Raw genomic sequence first — 11,676 nt, 5'->3', positions numbered from 1 at the left:
GCTGGTGCTGCTACAGGCTGTATCTGTCTGAGGAAGATCTGTGTGATTCAGAGACACCCTCTTTGTTCTGGGAGCTCAGGGCTCTAGGGGATCAAAAAATAAAATAAAATAGTTAGCAGCTGTGCCCCAACCAAATCCTTGGGACTCTTGGACAAACACTTCCCAGACACTGCCATATTCTTTTTTTTTGAAGATGTTATTTATTTATTTGAGAGAGAGAGTGAGAGTGAGAGAGAGAGAGAGAGCACTAGAGGGGGGAGGCACAGAGGGAGAAGCAGACTCCCTGCTGAGCAAGGAGCCTAATGCAGCCTCCATCCTGGGACCCCGGGATCATGACTTGAGCCAAAAGCAGATGCTTAACTGACTGAGCCGCCCAGGCACCCATGCCATATTCTTAATAATCTGTGTTTCTAACTTCAGTTCTGTTGTTGTAAGCATCTAAGCACTTCCTTCAAGATGGATGATAGCCATGCTATGCTAATAGTACAGTGTCTGGGGTTTTTTTTTTGGTTGTTTCTTGTTTTACTTTCAGCCATAGTACACCGATTTTACAATCTACATACATACATTATATACATACATATGTTATATATACATATTTGTAACATTAAAATTTCCAATAACACATGCCTGTGTCACAATTTCAAACTCGTAACAGGCTACAAAAATGTGGCACCTCAAGGAAGGTTAGAGGCGGTATTCGTAATCTTTCCCATCTTTATTACAGCTTCTCATACGTTATATTCAAACGTTAACCACCCCTATTACACCGACAACAGGAATATATGTCAAAAAACATGGTTTCTTAAAAAAAGTATACATAACGGATTTTAAACTTATTTTCCTACTGACCCACAAAAATAAAATATTTTCACGTACCTTGTGTGGTAGGTATAATCAGATGGGTGAAAAAGTATAACAAACCAACCTCCCACCATTTCCCACCATGCATTATTCAAACATATAAGAACGGTCCCATATTCCTTCCCAAATGTTTGCTTCATGGGCACCTAGGTGGCTCAGTCGGTTAAGCATCTGCCTTCGGCTCAGGTCATGATCCCAGTGTCCTGGGACCGAGTCCCACATCGGGCTCTTTGCTTAGTGGGGAGCCTGCTTCTCCCTCTGCTTGCCACGCCTCCTGCTTGTGCTCTCTCTCTTCTCTGATAAGTAAATAAACTAAAATCTTAAAAAATAATAAAAATAAATAAATAAATAAATAAATAAAATCTTTAAAAAAAAGTTTGCTTCAGATTGCTGGCTGGTGAGATTCAGGAATTAATTGGGATGATGTGGTGGGATTACGAGGAAGGCACGCTGCCTCTAAAGTGGAGAGAAAAGGATTGGGCTCAAGTTTGCCCCATGAAGGCAAAAATGAAACATAAGTTGAGAGACACAGGGACACCTGGGTAACTCAGCTGGTTGGGCATCCATTTCTTGATTTTGGCTCAGGTCATGATCTCAGGGTTATGAAATCAAACCCTGCATCAGGCTCTGTGCTCAGTGCAGTCTGCTTTAGATTTTCTCTCTCCCTCTCCCTCTGTCTCTCTTACCCTCCCCCCAATAAATATAAATAAATAAATAAATAAATCTTTTAAAAAATTGAGAGGCATATCTCTCTTTCTAAAGGATACTATCTATGCTCACACGTTGACAAGTTACCCCTACATACTGTTGACAAAACATATTAATAAAAATTACTACTCCTTCCCCCCCAAAGTTGAGAAAAACAGTACTTAGGGTAGCAGAAATGAGACTCTTGGTAATGATTAATACTGTTGATGGAGTTAATGATGGATTAATCCTGCTGATGGAGTTGGTGGATTTCTATGTCAGGATCTATAGATTCCAAAACCATGTCTAAAATGATGTGTATGCTGATGGAATGTTTTGTTGGGTTGTCTCATTCTTTCTTTTTTGGAACATTTTAATCTTTTAGTGCTGTGGGAACAGGGAGGTACATGCTTGCACTGACAGCTGTGGCCAGAATCATCAAAGGTCCGAGGTGAGAACTTTTGAGTTTCACTTTGTGAACATGTTATACTTTGAAAAAATCCAGTATGTTTTCTATATGGTAATTTATTTTAAAATACTTCAGTACTAACAGTATGGTATAAATCCATTTGCAGTTAACCTTGCATCAGCCAGAAAAAATGTGTTTCCCTGACGGTGTCACTCATTCCAACCGCTTAAAGGCAGAACTGCCCCACTCCCCTGACCCCAATGGGAGAAAGAATATCTTCAGAAGTTTGTCCAGCTCCCGGCCTGATTCCCTCTCTCCACCAGGCCTCACAGCTAAGTGCTGGTTTCTTGCATCTCCTGGTGTTTGAAGACAGCTGTTCTCATTAGGACTTACTAGCTGTGATGTGAGTCAGAGGCCACAGGTCCCCTGAGTGCTCAGACGCTGGTAATGAAAGGGAAGAGGCACTCCATATTTCCAAAGGAGATATGTACCTTCTAGTACAGCTCATAGGGCAGCAAAAAGCATTTTTCAGAATAGATAACACTCTCAGAATTAAAGATCCAGGACACCACACTAGGACTCTGCCCATCAGCTCTGTATCTAGAGGGAAGAGAAATCTGCTTTGTGGGCCTTCCCATTCACCAACAGCTTTAATGACCTTTAGAATAATGACAACTCCAGATCTAGCCTCCCCAGCTGGGAACTCTCACCTGAGCTCCAGACAGGTCCAGCTGTTGTCGACCAGCTCCAATGTCTCACACATGTTCATTATGCTGTCTCCAAAACCTGTTGCTTGGTGCTGCCCCCCTCCCCTGCATCTGTCCCACCCAGTGTATCATTATATCATCTGCCATCTGGAAGTCACAGTGTGAGTCCACATACTAAAATGTGAGCAGCTTAATTCAATAAAATTGTTTAATACTGTGTTGTATATTTGAAACTTACTAAGAAAGTAGATCTTATCACAAGTTCTCATCACAAGAAAAAAATTTGTGACTGTGTGATAGTAGGCATTAACTAAACTAATTGTGGTGATCATTTCACAATATACACAAATATTAATCATTATGTTGTACACGTAAACTAATATAATGTTGTGTGTCAATTATATCTCAATTTAAAAAAGAAAGAAGGTACAAATAACAAATAATAGTAATAGAAAGAGATATTACTACAGATGCTGCAGATATTAAAATATAATAAGAAAATACTATGAATAATTTTAGGACAGTAAATTTTATATGAAATAGACAAATTTCTTTTTTTTAAGATTTTTATTTATTTATTGAGAGAGAGAGAATGAGAGATAGAGAGCACGAGAGGGAAGAAGGTCAGAGGGAGAAGCAGACTCTCTGCTGAGCAGGGAGCCTGATGCGGGACTCGATCCTGGGACTCCAGGATCATGACCTGAGCCGAAGGCAGTTGCTTAACCAACTGAGCCACCCAGGCACCCTGAAATAGACAAATTTCTAAAGAAATGCAATTTATCAAACCGACAAGAAGTAAGACATTTGGGTGAAGTGAAAATAATTTAACAAATTGAATCAGGTAGCAAAAATTTCCCACACAAAAAACTCAAGCCTAGATGATTCCAGGTGCAAATTCTACACAATATTTAAAGAAAAAAGAGAGAAGGGAGGGGAAGGGAAAAAGAAAGGAAGAAGAGGAGAAGGAAGAAGAGAAGGTAGGAGAGAGGAAAGAGAGTATAAAGATTGGAAAGAAATAAAATGGTTGTTATTTGAAGATAATATATTTATTAAAAATCTCAATGAAATCTACTGACATTGATGAAAGAATTTAGAAAGGTTGCCAAATTAAAAAAAAAAATCAATATAGAAGAGTGAGCTACATTTCTACATGTTAGCAAGAAAACTTTAGAAAATGACATTTTAAAAAATATTCAATTTACCATAGGATCAGGGTGTTAGGTGCGAACAACAGAACTGACTGCAGAGACTGGGCGGAGTTGGGAGGGCTCATGCTGATGCTAGGTTTCTAGAAACAAGCAGCAGACTGCCCTGAGGGAGAAAGGAATTCAACCACTACCATCCCACTGATGACAGCTCTGCTCTGAAACTCGACCACCTGCCGCCCTCTGACGCTGAGTGATTCTGCCCCAGCCCCCACCAGCCAGTCATTTCCCACATGGGGCCCCTTGCCTCAAGTTGTTCACTTCCTTCCCCGCCCCCACCCCGCAACTGTATTAGTCTCTTTTTATTCTTTTGGTAATCTCTTCCAGAGTTAACTACTTCCATTTGTAGGTGATGAATTGTATGAGGAATCCACTTCAAATGTTGGCCCAGCTATGAGCATGGTCTTTCCCTTTAGTTGAACTCAGAATGAAGACTTGTGGTTCTTGTTTTTTTATATTCCAGTTCCACAGAAGTTTTCACCCTAGAAGTTAGCTGTAGGCAGGCTTCTGCTTCCTAGCAGTAATCTCCAACCAGGCTCTAGCTTCTCCAGGACACTACGCAGGATGGATTTAAATATGTGTTAAACTAAGAGGCATTTTATTTTAGGCAATCTACATGACATGTTTTTTCTTTAAAACAATGCCTCCACTCCAAATAAATCAAGGTCAAAATGAAGTGCTCAAGAGGACATCAGTCCCATCTGTCTAAGTCCTGGTGTCGTGTGGATGAAGAGCAGCAACCGGTTCTGACAACAGGTGATACATCCAAAGTCATAGCCAAATTCATCAACATTTTTCCATTTCGAAACCATCCTTAAAGAAAATCACCTATGGGGCCACACCATCCTCGTGGGAGTCCAGCAGGACAACCCTGCCATCTGGATTCATGTTTTCACCAATGAAGAACTGGTAGTGTTTGAAATTAGCAAGGATGTGCTTGATGTGTTCTGCAGTCCCTGTCATAAAAGGTTTTAGTCTTTCTGGCCTCTGTTCTTCAAGTTTGCCTTTGATTGCTTTCATGTAATCTTTGATGTATTTCTTGTAAGCTTCTTTTGTGAAGCTGGTTTCCTGCAAGTGATGGTTTTTGAAAATATCAACACCAGTGATGACTGCTTTTGGTACCTTCGCCTTCCTGGCCTTCAGCGGGAGCTGAAGTGAGTCATCAGTGTTACCCTCTGTTCTACTGACCATCTTCCCTCTCCACCTCCAGGCACAGCCCGTCCACCATCTCCTGGATCTTGTAGATGTCGGAGAACATCTCATCCTGGCTGAGGAGGTCCCTGTAGATGATCATGGCGATGGCTGGAGAGAGAAAAGGCGGTACTATTTTAGCAGGAGCCGGGAGCTTTGAGCAAGCACGGTGCAGCCCGAATGGCCCTGAGGGGAGGGGTGAACTGGAGGAGGAAAAAAAGCTCAAGTTGTTCACTTCTAAATTAAAATCTCATGTAAGTGAATCTGGTGGGTGGCCTGGGTCACCTGTGCCAGTCCCAGGGGCAAAGGACACCGTGGAGCAGAATTTTCTGGGTTTTCCTCCTTCAGAAATATGAAGTATCTTGGAAAAAATAAACAACAACAAATAAACTGTGTTCAAGAATTTACAGAGAAAAGAATGAATGTTACTGAAAGAAATGAAAACAAACCTAAATAAATTGAAAAATCATACATGCAAAGACTCGGTATTGTTACATAGTAAATTCTTCCACAAACTTACCTAGACATTTTTGTAATTCTAAAGTCCTAACAAGATTTTTGTAGGATTCAACAAAATGATTCTAAGATTTTTATGGAAATTGCTAAGAGCCCCAAATGGTTAAGAATAGTGTAGAGAATTTGGTCTGCCAGAAATCAAGGCTCACTTTAAAGCTACAGTAGTTAAGAAAATGTGGTTTAGTGCAGGGAGAGATAAATAGATCAGTAAAACAGAGTAGAGAGCTCTGAAACAAATCTACTAATATATGGGCAGAGAAACAGCTGCAGAAAAGGTACTGCGGATTCATGGAGCAAGGTCAGTCTTTAGAGTAAATGGTGCTCAGACAACAAGATATTGTATATGGATAAAAATGCAGTTGCATTCCTACATTATACCATACACAAAGTCAATTCCGTGGGGAAGGCAAGATTCTAAAGAATATAGGATGATTCTTTCAAGAGGTGATAAAAGTAATAATAAAGGAAAAGTTTGATAAATTGGACCACATTAAATGAAGAACTTAAAAAAAAAACCCAGAAAACAACAAAGAGAAACAGACAAAAACCCCACAAAATAACAACAACAAAACACCGTAAAGAGATTAAAAAGGCAAGCCACAGAGAGGAAAAAGATATTTGTGTCACATAAAACCAATAACACACTAGAATGCAGAATATATGGTAAACTCCTACAAATCAATAAGACTAGATAAACAACAGCCCAATAGAAGACGAGATAAAAATCCTCAATAGGTACTTTGCAAAAGGGAAGATCCAAATGCAGAATAAATGCTTATCCTTCAACATATTAGTCTTTAGGGCAATGCAAATTAAGGAGGTAACATTGCATATCCTCCTGATTGGCAGAATTAATATCTTACACTACCAAACGGTGGCCAGGGCAGGGAGTATAAATTGGCACCACCACTCTGAAAACAACTGGATACTATTCAGTGAGTTTGAAGATGCACATAAACCTAAGACTCCACAGCTCCGCTCCTAGCTGTATTCTCTAGTAAAATATGCACACATGTAAACCAGGATACATGGATGATCACGGCATAAAAGACAACACACAGTATGATGCTTTCATAGTAGATTCAAAATAGGCAAAACTAAATAATGGTATTTGGGTTATATGCATTGGTCATAAAATGATAAAAGTAAACAAATAATTATTTACACAATTTAATGTAGTAGTTAACTCCTTGGGTGGAGAAGTTTGTGATGGAGAATGGGCACGAGGAGAGCTTCTAGAGTGTTGACAAGATTTTTTTCTTGACTAGAGTGGCAGTTACATGGATATTTGCCTTATAATTATAACTCAGTCATGCATGTATGCTTTATGCACTTCTTGGGCTGTGTTACGTTTCACAACTGAAAGAGGAGCAGGGCTTGCAATGTTTTCAATTTAAGCAATAAATTATTTTCTCTATAAAATATCATGGTAACATAATTTCCTTTAATATTTTTAAAGACTGATTCAAAGTCTAGGCTTATCATTTAATTCCACATATAGTAGGTGCTCAAATTTGTAGAACGGATGCATAGCCTGATATGGGAAACAAAGGCAGAAGAAAAATTATTAAATTTCCTTATTACCTACAGTCCATTGACAGGTCCTTGAAACAGGCAGAGTGACATTCCTCTAGGGACTCAACTGCTTGGATGTCGATGTCAACACCTTGCTAAGGGCAAAAGGCCCACCTAGCCTGAACCCCCCGTTCCCCCGCCCAGGATAATGTAAGTTTACTTTAATGTATAAAAATTCCTTTAGAAACTTCTTTTATCTCTAAATCCCCCAAGATACATGTTGGCAATTATCTGCCAAGCATATGGCCCACTGATATACAACTGAAGGTTCTCATGACTAAGGTTTTATTAGACGGTAATAAATGACCTTCCCCCTCCCCCCCAAAAAAATAAATGACCTTTTCCCAACAACAGCTAACCCTTTCAAGGTCCTGGAAACCTTGCTTCCAAAATTCCTTGGAGAGACTTAACGTATCCCTAAACCCCTCCCAACTTGAAAGTATATAATGAGCCACTCCTCATGACCGTGGTGCAACTCTTTCTGCCCACGGGTCCTGTTCCTGTGCTTTAATAAAATCACCTTTTTGCACCAAAGATGTCTCAAGAATTCTTTCTTAGCCATCGGCTTCAAACCCTAACGTCTTTCCTACATCATAGCCCATGCATATAATCCTTTTCAGTAAGAAGAGTCAGTGTCTTTTTTTCTTCTAGAAATTGCCCCTGTGATTTTAAGTAGCACCTGAGGCATCTTTGCAGACTTGTAAAATTGTTGAAAGTACTAGAAACCAGATGAATTAATTCCACTTTTTATGCAGAGGAAGAAAGTGGATTATGCAGGCCTCCAACAAGTATGAGGTGAATTCCAAGCAAGATTCTGGGAAAGTGTTGAAGGTGAGCATATTTGCTTTTAGTACTCTTAACAAAACAGGATGTGAATATTTTCTTATAAAACTGAATACTAAAACAAGGCTTTTTTCCTCCTGAGTACCCAACATGAACTTTTTTCCCCATTGTGATAAGAACTTTGTCATGTCTCAAACAGCTTTGGGCTCAACCTTATCAACTGTGAAAACCTTTACAGTCTGCATAGTTGGATTTTATTTTCTGCCCCTGGTCGGTTTTCCTATTCTGATTTAAAACTCCTCGGTCCTGCTGAATAGTGCTTATTTGTGCCTTACCATTATGTTGTAGGTTTCCCCTATAAGACACCTCAAATCCTTAATAAAACAAGACAAGGAAGAGAGAGGGAGGCAGGGAATATATACTTGGAAGAGGAAACCTGATGATAAGTTTCAGCATGGTTTTTCTTTAAGTAACAAGACATGGTGGACAAATCTAACGCCCTTCTTTAACAGAGGAGTTAGGTTGAACCAATAGATAAGGAGGGTAAGGGTTAGAGGTACCTCTGTTTGGGCAAGACCCTACATGAAATGCCATGACACCTTTCTACTCAACATGGAGAAATCTGTAGGAAGAGCCAAGTGCCAGGGAGGTTCAGAATGCCGCTAGGCCAAGAACGTGACCCAGAGGAAGCTTCCGAATAGCAGGGCTTATGCTCAGTCCCAGGCCCTGGCCCCAGGCTCAGTATCTCCATTAGTGGCTTGAATGGAGACCTCAAAGGTATCCTCATCAAAGTGGCTAATGCAGTGTATTATAATCTGGACAAGGATGGGCTGGGAGTGAAATATACTTGTGTCAAACTCTACCTCTAGTATGTCATCTTGGGTGAGCCGTTGATGAGCCTTAGTTTCATAGCCTATAAAATTAAGATGTAAATAATACTTACCTTTGAGTTTGTTATGAAATTAAAGGCGATCCACAAAGTACCTGGCAAGGAGTAGACACTCAGTAAATGTTGACTATTTTATTGCTTAATTAGGATCAGAAAAGATTTGGCAGGCTGGAGATGAATCGGATCTAATAAAATAACACTAGATGGTTTTATTTTATAATTTTGAATTTGGTTTGAACAAATAAAGAATAAATGAACAAAAATAAATTGCAAGAGTCCAGGGAGGAGAAGCTGTGGGAATAGCTCTCTCTACAAACCTGTCTGCACCAGACTCTGACGGTTCATGTTGCACACACCTTTTAGCCAAAACAGATCCTATGAGGAAACTGGGAGATTTTAGGCAAAAGCAACCCCCACTCCCGTGTGTCATTTGTGATCTTGCACTGTCCCCAACAACATGAGCTGGTGGTTTTAATGCTCTAGTAGTCACTACATGGCAACGTTCCAGTGGTTGAGCCCACGATCCTACCCAGTAAGTTACAGACCCCCGCCCCCAGCCAACAAATAGGAAGTATTCCATTTTTCTTAAATCTGTCGCTTGACTGCTTTGAGCATATCTGAGGAAAATTCTGGCCCCCTTTAAAGAAGTAGAACTTATTCTTCCTGAGAACCAGAGATATTTTAGATTCTTCTTGTACCTCGGAAGATTAACAACAGCCCCCAGTGCATAAAGAAAAGAATAAAAATAATCTCTTGAATGTCTTTCTTTATGCCTGTAGTGGCTAGGAGGGATAAGAACTTCCCACCAGTTCTCAGGAGAAACATCAAGTTGATTCTTTGGCTCACTAGACTAATCCATTCACTCAACAGAATTTGGTGAGTAGCCACCATGTATCAGGCACCACGTTGGAAACGTAAAAATAAATAACGCTCTCTCTTTTTGGTTCCTCAGCTGGTCATGGCTCAGTCTTGCCAGAGGCCACAGACATCCCTTAAAAAAGTTACTGCTCATACCTGAATTCTGGCTCCAAGTCTCCGAGTTCCTCTTCCCTCCATCCACTGTGCTACCGCATGCTGGTTCTCTGAAATTCCCCACCTGCTTGCTTTTTAACCCCTCACCCATTCTCATCTGATTTATGGCTTAGGCCCAGACTGCTACCGAGGCTCTGAGCCGGAAGCCCACAGAAGGTTGCATCTAGTGGTTGCCTCTCCATTCCGCATGCTGTTCCATAGGCCAGTTGAAGACAGACCTGGATCATTGCAGGCCCAGCCAGCAGCCTCCCACCCCTTTCCCACCCAGGAAGAGGGAAGGGGCAAACCTTGGGGGATCTGTCCACTTGCCAGGCCCTCCTAGCCCCTGCCCATCCCACAGCCAGCACCACGTGAGGGCCTCTTCGCACACCTCCCAGGACCCCCACGGGCAGAGCGGGTGGTCTCTCTGAACTCCCCCGGGGAAATAATCTATGCAAATGCACAGTCATATAATGGTGGGGTGAACAGTATTCCAGGACCTGAGCGACACAGAGAACCTGTTGGATCCCCGCTTGTCTTCAACTGCTGTCTGATGCATGACAAGCCTCTGCCCTGCCGCCTTCAAATTCAGCCTTGCCCCTGCTCTTGACATCCCACAGCTTGGCAGCTCGGCTAACTTATGGTCCACACAGCTGGGCCCCCGGCTTCCAGGTGACTTCGGCTGTGAGCGAGCCGCAGCTGCATATGCTCCTGCCAGAACTGAGGAGCCCTTCATAGGAGTTCAAATTGTGCCTGCATTTCCCAGCCAGGAACTGTTCTGTCATCAACATAGCTCGTCAAAAATGAGAGTGTTATTCCCCGGGCTGGAAGGGGCTCGGATATTTCTGTTAAGAGAAACAGCAGAGTGTGGCCACAAGACCTCTAAATTGACGGGTGAAAACGAAAATTTGCGGAGCATCTAGTCTTTTCTGCTGATCTTCACCAAACCCAATTAGCTAAATACTTTTATCTTCATTTCACAGCTTATGAAACTCAGAAAATTAAATAACTTACTCCATGCCCAGTGGTGAATAAATGGCAAAATCAGGATTCGTACCCAGACCCATCTGGAAAACCCGTGCACCTCCTATACCAGCAGCCTCATGGGAGCAGGGGCCCGTCGTGGTCACTTGCTGAGCCCAGAGCCTCCTCTCTCAAATGGGAGTACCTGACCTCACAGTAGACATGATGATCAAATGTGGAAGTGGATGTGAAGGCATTTTGACAACCCTAAAGCCACTTGGCCTGAACTACACACGTGAGATCAAGGAGGTTAGCTCCAAGGAATCTGCATGTGCCTTCAGGGGCTGGAAAGTGGGCCACAATTTAGAATTGAAAGACAAGTTTCTGGGCACCTGGGTGGCTCAGTCAGTTAAGTGTCTGATGATCTCAGGGTCCGGGATCGAGCCCTGCATCAGGCTCCCTGCTCAGTGGGGAGTCTGCTTCTTCCTCTCTCACTCCCCCTGCTTGTGCTCTGTCTTTCTCAAATAAGTAAATAAAATCTTTAAAAAAAAAATAAAAGGCAAGTTCCCCACAGAATGGGCACAGTGAGGGACAGTGTGAGAAGCTTCCATGTTTTCTTCCCACCTGCTGTGGATGTATCTCAGCATGAGGACTGGAGTCTGTGACTCAGAGTCCTTCTTGCCTTAGCTCCTGGGCTAAGCAGCTCAGAAATAGCTGATGTTACTGAGGTCTGAGGATGAGCCTTAGGGACAGTGATTTTTTTCCTTTCTGAGAAAGGGGGAAAGAGGGCCCTGTAATCTTCGGGAGAGGACAGTGGCAGTGGTGAAGGCCAATGGCACTACAAAGGCAGTGGGCAAAACCAGAAGGAGCCTCTTG

The 11,676-nt window shown here is 41.9% G+C and overlaps 1 pseudogene; it reads right to left on the bottom strand.

Moving 5' to 3' along the window:
* Positions 1 to 4,658: 4,658 nt before the first annotated feature.
* On the bottom strand, positions 4,659 to 5,166 carry LOC114221578 (translationally-controlled tumor protein-like; annotated as a pseudogene).
* Between the last annotated feature and the right edge of the window lie 6,510 nt (positions 5,167 to 11,676).

This window comes from Eumetopias jubatus, unplaced genomic scaffold (assembly GCF_037043125.1).
Source record: "Eumetopias jubatus isolate StellerSeaLion01/CBP00866 unplaced genomic scaffold, mEumJub1_p1.0 scaffold_13, whole genome shotgun sequence".
Lineage (NCBI taxonomy): Eukaryota > Metazoa > Chordata > Mammalia > Carnivora > Otariidae > Eumetopias > Eumetopias jubatus.
This window is presented reverse-complemented; position numbering and strand designations above follow the sequence as displayed.